At 33.6% G+C, this 8,443-nt stretch overlaps 1 long non-coding RNA gene across 1 annotated transcript; it reads right to left on the reverse strand.

Annotated features, from left to right (window-relative positions):
* Positions 1 to 5,266: 5,266 nt before the first annotated feature.
* On the reverse strand, positions 5,267 to 6,682 carry LOC141338341 (uncharacterized). Its single transcript, XR_012355830.1, has 3 exons — positions 6,298 to 6,682; positions 5,537 to 5,599; positions 5,267 to 5,381 (listed from the first exon to the last, which is right to left on the reverse strand). It is a non-coding gene; the product is annotated as an uncharacterized lncRNA (long non-coding RNA).
* Positions 6,683 to 8,443: the final 1,761 nt, after the last annotated feature.

Below are 8,443 nucleotides of genomic sequence, written 5' to 3' on the forward strand. Positions count from 1 at the left end.
TAACATTAACAAAAACCAAAACAAAACAATGATTAAAAAGGTTGATTTAGCAATCCTGCTTTTTGCATATTCGAACAATGTAACATGCAAGAACCATAAAAAAATACAAATAATAACTGTATTACAATATTAAAATTGTAAATACAATTTGTGCTTTTTATGCGTGAACATTCTTCAAATTAAATCCAAAACAAGACAAAAACCACATTTCATTTCTAAAATGTCTGTGCATTAAAAACACTATGTAACCGCTTTAAATTTGACATTTGTGTTTTGTTAACTTTAAAACCAAAACAATGATAAAAAGGCTGATTTAACAATTCTGCTTTTGCATATTCAAACAATCATGTGACATGTGAAATAAATAAAAATTATTACAATTACAACATTAAAATTGTAAATGCAATTTCATTTCATTAAAAACAATGAAAAATCTTTAAATTTATGACCAAAATACAACACTATTAATTGCATATTCAAATTTATGACAAAAATACAACATTGGCGTAACATTTTGTTAACTTTTTTTAAAACTATACAAAAAGTAGATTTCACATTCCAACCTTTCCAACATTTTTATGTGAACATTCTTCAAATTTTCATCCGGTGCCCGCGGACACTTCGGGATCATATTAATTTATTCATTTTTATTTATTTATTTATTTATTTATTTATTTATTTATTTTATTTTATTTAAACATTGGAATCTAGAAAAATTTAAAACGGAATTTGGGGAGAAGTTTAAACTTTCAAAAGTTTAAAATTCTATTTTTGTTAAACTTCAATAAATTCTTGTTAAATTGTGTAATGATTTTAATTCATTAGACATCATTTTAATTTAACCATTAAAATGGAATTCAGAAAAATATGAAATTTAGGAAAAATAAAACAAAATGTGTGAAATAAAACATAGGGCCCTAAAAATGTTACAAATGTTTTTGTTAAACTTGTAAAAAAAAAAGTCAAATTGTAAGTTTCATTTGAATTAATTAGGTGCTTTTTGATTAACTAAAAACGCTTTAATTTTGACTAAAACACAACATCTGCGGAACATTTTTGGTTGTAAAAAATCATATTTACCACTTTGTAACCATCATGTGATAAGCGCGAACCAAACCAAACCAAACCAAACATTTACAATTTCAAATGTAATTTGTGCAGTAAATTGGCGTTTCAATGCAACAAAGTACACTGTAAAATCCAATTAGTAAACCTTACTTAAAAAAAGCATGCAAACCGATTGCCTTAAAAAAACCAAGTAAAGTTAAATGGGAATAGTTTGTAGTATTAACAAACGCCTATCTAGTATTGTATACTTACAAGAGAGTTCCAGTAACTTAAAACTAAATTGTAGCATATACTTGAATGTTTACTTTAGATGTACTCATCTTTAGTACAGGTTACTCAGAATTGCTATTTTTAACAACTATATCATTTCAAGTGAAATATACTTTGTATGTATTCCAAACTACTGATTTATGCAAGTTGAGCTAACTTGACAATTTCTGCATGCAACTCGAAATTTCTAAGTTGACTTTACTTCAAAAGCAATCCAATTTACTTGTTAAAACCATGCAAACCGATTGCCTTAAAAAAACCAAGTAAGCATTACTCCAATAACTTAAGTGCATCTATTGTCTATTATAAAACACTGAGAAGGGGTTCGCAATTTAACAAAGAATACACTTACACCTGGACAAATACTGTAAGGCAGTGACATAGTTCAAGGATAAATTTATTGTATTTTTTTTACTCTACTACAGGCACAGGGATGATCCACACAAGTTTCCACTGGGGATTACAAATTTTAATTTTCTTTAAATAAAATACAAACCATTTGATGGTACAATAAATCTATATAAAATGTACATAAAATAAATTTTGTGGACCAAAAAAAAAGTCCTTGACCTGACTGTAACATCCTAAACCAACAGTTTTTCATGTTTTTGGGGTAATCCAAATTCAAAACATATGACAGTCCAAACAAAAGGCAAATTGCCTGTGGTAGATTCTGTAGATTGTCAATGACAATACCTCCCTCAACAATGATGGCAGTATAAACTGGGTCAAGGTACAGTTGATTTTGTAAGAGAGGAATGTGTTCATCAATGACAGTCAGCACTCCAACAGGTACTTGTGCCCAGTCCTCATCAGTTATCAGATGCCTATAAGAAAAACGAAACAATAACAATATTACAACAGGGAAATGTTGAAAGGAATTATTAATTGTCAGTTGCCTGCCCTGCCTAAACTCCCGTTTAGCCATTCCTTGTTAAGTATGTACATGCATTTTTTTTTTTATCTCAACTCATAAATATTCAAGGTATAGTACGTTTCATGCATATCACATTGTACATATCACATTATGCATATTGCATGGCTTGCAATATGATTTTAATACTTCCGAAGAATATATAATAATAACAAGTCCTAATTTTAGGTTGACAGACAGAAAGTACACTGGACTCACATTGTTTAATAAGTTTTTTGGTAAACCCATTTTCAATGGAAAAATCAATAAATAAATATAAAATATAACTAAGAACTTACAAAGCAGGTGTTGTAGAAGGTACTGGCATCATCCCCAAGCATCACGGGCAGGCCTCGGAGCACCAATGTGCACATAGCTGTCAAATCTGGTTCCTAGGAGTAGATAATGAAAAACAATTTAAGTTCAAGATTGCAGCATTCTGAAGTTACAGTACCAATCAGTTTGTTAAAGGATTAAAGGATAACTATTGCCAAAATGCAACCTAGGCTGTTTTTTTTTTTTTTTTTACCGTAAATTTATATCTAAAAGCATAATTACGACAAACGAGCCGTTTTTGAGATTAACCGTGGTTTAGTTTTGTGGTCAGTGGCCGGTGAATGGGAATACTAGGGGCAAGTTTTAAGTGCATCAAAATCGATATTTTTACAACACTAAGAAGGCTCGACACACCATGAAACTTTGCTTGAAGTATCACCTGGGTCTCTACACATGAACTCGAGGATTGAGAATATTGTTTGTGTACACAGAGTTTACTAAAAAGAAAGGTTTTGAACAACTCACTTTCACTGTTTGAGTTTCCGCTCGCGGCCGTCTTGATAGTCAAGAAGTGTCGATTTCCGAAAGGCTCTTTTTACAACTAGAAGGTTAATATTGTTTTTCACTTGCTTCAAAACAACGAATTAGCCGTGCATTTATATGGAAATATACTTTAGGAGCTATCCATCTTTACTCTCCTCCTCGCTATTATGTCGCATTCGGAGATGGACACTTCTTGACTGACAAGACAGCCGCAAGAGGAAACTCAAACAGTGAAAGTGAGTTGTTCAAAACCTTTCTTTTTAGTAAACTCTGTGTACACAAACAATGTTCTTAATGCTGGAGTTCATGTGTAGAGACCCAGATGATACTTCGAGCAAAGTTTTTATGGTGTGTCGAGCCTTCTTAGTGTTGTAAAAATATTGATTTTGATGCGCTCAAAGTTATGACCCTAGTTCTCCCATTCACCGGCCACTGACCACAAAACTAAACCACGGTCAATCTCAAAAATGGCTTGTTTGTCGTAATTATGCTTTTAGATATAAGTTTGTCTCGTTTACAGTAAAAAAATAAAAAAACAGCCCAGGTTGCATTTTGGCAACAGTTATCCTTTAATTCTCTCAAAAACATAAATTCTGTCAACAGTTGCTAAACTTTGTCATTTTAAACTTGTTAGACCTTTGTTCATATTCAGAACACACATGAAGAAATAACAAAAATGAAATATGAGAGCTTTCTGTCCCTCCATATGCAGCCTTGGCAACTAGCAATTTCAAGGCCATGAAAGGTAGAAAAGGCATCTTTAGGGTACTACCATGTTCAAGGCCAGAAAAGTACAAAGATGATTGTTATGAAACTATGAGACTACTTTTTTTTTGTGCAAAGGAAACAAAAATAAGTAGCTTCATAACATTACAGTTGAACCACTGATGTCACATGGATTACTTTATCAATGATCTAAACTATCTTACATTGTGTTAAAGTGTTTCTCAAAAACAGAACACAACTCTTGTAACAATTACAATATTAGCAACACTACTTTTAAATACTTTAAAATAATAATAGGTAGCAACATCACAATCAACTTACAACAATAAATAAAATTAAGGCTGCAGTAAACTCACCGCTGTATTAATTTGTTGCATAAGTTCAGCCAATTTCTCTCCAACTGTTCCTTTCTTGGACTTGAAGATTGTGTCAAACCGTTGTGTGTAGTGATCCAAGGCACCAAAAAAGTCACTCTGCAGATCTGTGGTGGCTATCCTATGGAACTCTGCAAACACCTACAACAGAGGCAAAATAAACAGTGAATAAAGAAGCATGGTTCACAATGTGGATATGACTATGCATGTTCAGCCCACTGGTTACCAGGCCAAGCCTGAAAAAAATTATGTTTAACATGGTGGAAAACTAAATGTATGAGCACTTACTTGTCTCTCTGGCCACCGCTCCTGCAATGCTTTCACTGGTACAGTAATCACATAACTGGCAGTGAAACGCAACTTTGGGTTTACTTGCTTGTTTCCTCAGAAAAACACAAACAGAGATTTTTAACTCAAACCAGTGCAGTCTGCCAGCCAAATAATGGATGTGGATGGGCACCAGACCTTTAAAAGTAAACAAAAACATGCACAGACAAATCTAAATTACACCCTGCGGCTCGTGACGATACATTGACGTCTTAAGACACGAAACGATCGTTTTTTGCGAGAAACTGAACTGTATTTATATCATTTTTTACCTTTGATACACAGCCACGTCCATCTGTCCTGAGCACAAGCTCATCATCTGGATCGTTACATGTGCACACGCTCTGGCATAGTATACGCAAAAGCCGAGGGGAATCAGTGAAAAGTCCCGGATGAGTTTGCTCAAGCAAACGTAATCTTTTAGCTTTGAATTGGTTTGAACAATCAGGATAAGCGCAAGTAATTACCATTTTGAATAGCCGCTATAGCCACAGTCTCTGTGCACTGTGTAAACAATGAGTGTCGCGAGCGACAGATCGCTTCCAGCGTTTGCGTATACTACGCCAGAGCACGTACACAAGTAATGTGCCTGATGCTAAACTCGTGCACATCACAGATGGATTTTGCTATGTATCAAAGGTAAAAAATGATATAAATACTGTTCTGTTTCTCACAAAAACCGATCCTTTCGTGTCTTAGGACATCAATGTATCGTCACGAGTCGCAGGGTGTAATTTGGATTTGTCTGTGCATGTTTTTGTTTACTTTTAAAGGTTTGGTGCCCATCCACTCACATTATTTGGCTAACAGACTGCAACGGTTTGAGTTAAAAATCTCTGTTTGTGTTCTGCTAAAGAAACAAAGTCACCTACATCTTGGATGCCCTGGGGATAAGCAGATAAACATCACATTTTCATTTTTGGGTGAACTATCCCTTTAAGTTGTTTTAGTCTTTCAATATAATACTTAAGGTGCATCTTAGTCAACACTTTCACAAATTAATCTCTACTACTACTACTTCAGAATAAGATGTCCTCACCTCAACTGTATCAAGATCTGTGAATTGAAGACCATACTCAGGATGCAGTTACCAGAAGCACTTCTAAAAAGGATAAAAAAAAGTTTAGTTGAAAAGGAAGTTCTGCATTGCAAATTATAAATGCATTCATTTCTTAATATGTTCATGTTTTACAAGCATTACAAAAATACTTACCACTATAATATAGCTTAAAATCTAAAAAGGTGTAACAATGTAATGAATAGTTACAATGATTAATATTTAAAAAATGGACTGGACATTACAATAGCAAATTTTAATAATGAACACAAAAATACTAACGTTACTACTACTAATAATAAAGCACCACAGTTTTATAAAATCATAGAGGAAACACTGTAAACAATTACACTGATCATTAAATAGATATTTCAAAATCTGTATTCACATCAATCACAAGCCACTGGTAAGATATAATCTTGGCCAGCCCTTCACTTCACATCTTAATTTCTACTTTCAACATGGAAATAAGGCATTTTCTTTGTGAATTCAGGGTAAAATACAAAACTATACAACATATCCATTATCCAATTGGAAAAAGGCAAAACATTTTTTATTTTTTTATTTTTTACCATTTGTGGTAACTTAACTGTTAACTGTTACCTTCTAGTTTAGTGGTCAGACCGTGTTCTTCTAGCACCGTATAATGTCAAAATTCGTTGGTAAATATGTATTAGATTGGCAAAAAATAGGACAAGCAGAAAGTAAACATTCACATACAAGTTGCTTGCTTGATTACTTACCTCTTTATTCTTTAAAAACGTAACGAAGCTTCAGATGTTAAAAACGTCGGTTGTCTAGCTGCTGCTTCTTCCTACATCATCTGCAAAATGGGCGCCAAGCCGCCAATTCGAATTCACCAGTTCAGGAGCTGAGCGCAAAAATTCTATTACGCATGCTCTGACAAGTCTCGCTGCTTCTTCTTCTTCTTATTTCTTCTTCTTTATTACTCTTGGGTGCACTGCTGCCACTCACTGGTGCAGTGCTTCCTTTGATGCTACTTAAGTGTTGCAAGTAAACATCACTAACACTACTAAGTAAATTGTTTTACTCACCCTGCAATTAACTGTAACTTAACAAAACCTTGTAAGAAGTATATTTTTTAATATTTGAGTAAAGTTTACTAATTATACTTGAGTCAGCAAAGCTATTGGAATTTACAGTGTAGAACATATGCAAATGAGATGTCATATCTTTGACATGGAAACATTTTTGTGCTTTAAGATTCTTGGAAAATCCGTCCAAAACAAGACAAAAACCAAACCCTAACGTTTACACAACGTTTCCATTACAAAATGTAATTTGTACATTAAAATTTAATTGAAAACACAGTGAAAATGCTTTGAAGAGAAAATTAATTCAAACCCCCCCAAAAAAACATTGACTTGGAAAAAAAAAATACTATGGAAGTCAATGGGTACCGTCAGCTGTTAGATTACCCACATACTTCAAAGTAACAATTTTGGGATCAACACAAAAAAGAAACTCATACAAGTTTGAAAAACCATGAAGGTGAGTAAATAATGACAATTTAAATTTTTGGGTGAACTGTAGCTTTAAATTTATTTTAATGACCACAATACAACTTTTGTGGAACGTTTTGTTTTTTGTTTTCATAAAATCTTACCAAAAAGTAATAAAAAGGTTGATTTTACAATGCGTATAACCATATGTTCAACTTTACTATGTCATGGCATTTTTGTAGGCTACTTTGTTTTTCGAAACATCTGCTTTTCCCCAAATTTCTATTTTTTGGATTAACCAACCCATTGGTGTGAGTAAAGCTAGTGGAATCCGCTGGAGGTTGTTTTTGATTTGATCTGGAGCCGGTGGAGAATTATGGGTCTCTAACAAGCTTGTAATTTCAGCTGACGCATGGCCAGCGAATCATGAATCTCGTCCGTAATATTGACCCTTCAGTCTTGGTTCAGAGCTCAAACATTGACTTTGCGCGCTGGAAGGATTCCCGCCCAGCCGGCACAAAAGCATTCTGGGAGCTGCTCGGGCCAATACAATGGGCCATGAATTACAGCACCTCTCGCTGCGTCTAGGGCCTGCCATTGACATTGATTCGCTGCTCATCAGAGGAGAAAGAGAAGAGCCCCAGATGCTATGGATTATTTCACGGTGTCCGCATCGACGGCTAGCAAACTGAACGCGGGACACGCGGAAATGCACAGGTCACTGGACGCGTCTGTTTCAGCATCGATTCTGGAAGGAGATACAGTAGGATTGATATCTCTGAGGTGCTTTCCCCATGTATGTTGTGAAGAAAAACAAACAATTCAGCAAATAATTCATCTAAAATATTCATTTTAAACTGGACTATGGAGGTTTGTTTGCTGTACACTTAAATCTAAACCAATATGGACTGGTTTCTATAAATATAAACCACAAAAAGACAATCAGAATAAAAGTTCTATTAACTAGCTATTTATTAGCACTTATAAAGCACATATTTTACATCCGTAATCCTACCCAATACCCAAGTTTAACAACTACTTTACTATTAAATTTGAGTTTATTGAGGCCAAAGTCATAGTTAATGGTTTGGTAGTAGCGAGAATTGGACCTTCAAATAAAGTAACCAACATTACTACTGTATATTAATGCAGTAATAATAAAGTAGTAATATTATTATATAAATAAATCAAATCCAGTAGTTAAAACGGGCAATACAAAAAAATAAAAAATAAAAATTTTTTATATGGCCCTATTATCGTAAACATTTGAATAAATTGATCAATTGTTTTGTAAATTTAATTATTAGACATGCTTTTTAAATACTAAACTATAAAAAAAAAAAAAAAAAACATGGCAGATTTTTGGAAACATTTAACTATTAAAACCATAAATTGTTGTCAAACTGTAAGTTTTCATGACTTCATA

The sequence above is a fragment of the Garra rufa genome, chromosome 7 (genome assembly GCF_049309525.1).
Source record: "Garra rufa chromosome 7, GarRuf1.0, whole genome shotgun sequence".
Lineage (NCBI taxonomy): Eukaryota > Metazoa > Chordata > Actinopteri > Cypriniformes > Cyprinidae > Garra > Garra rufa.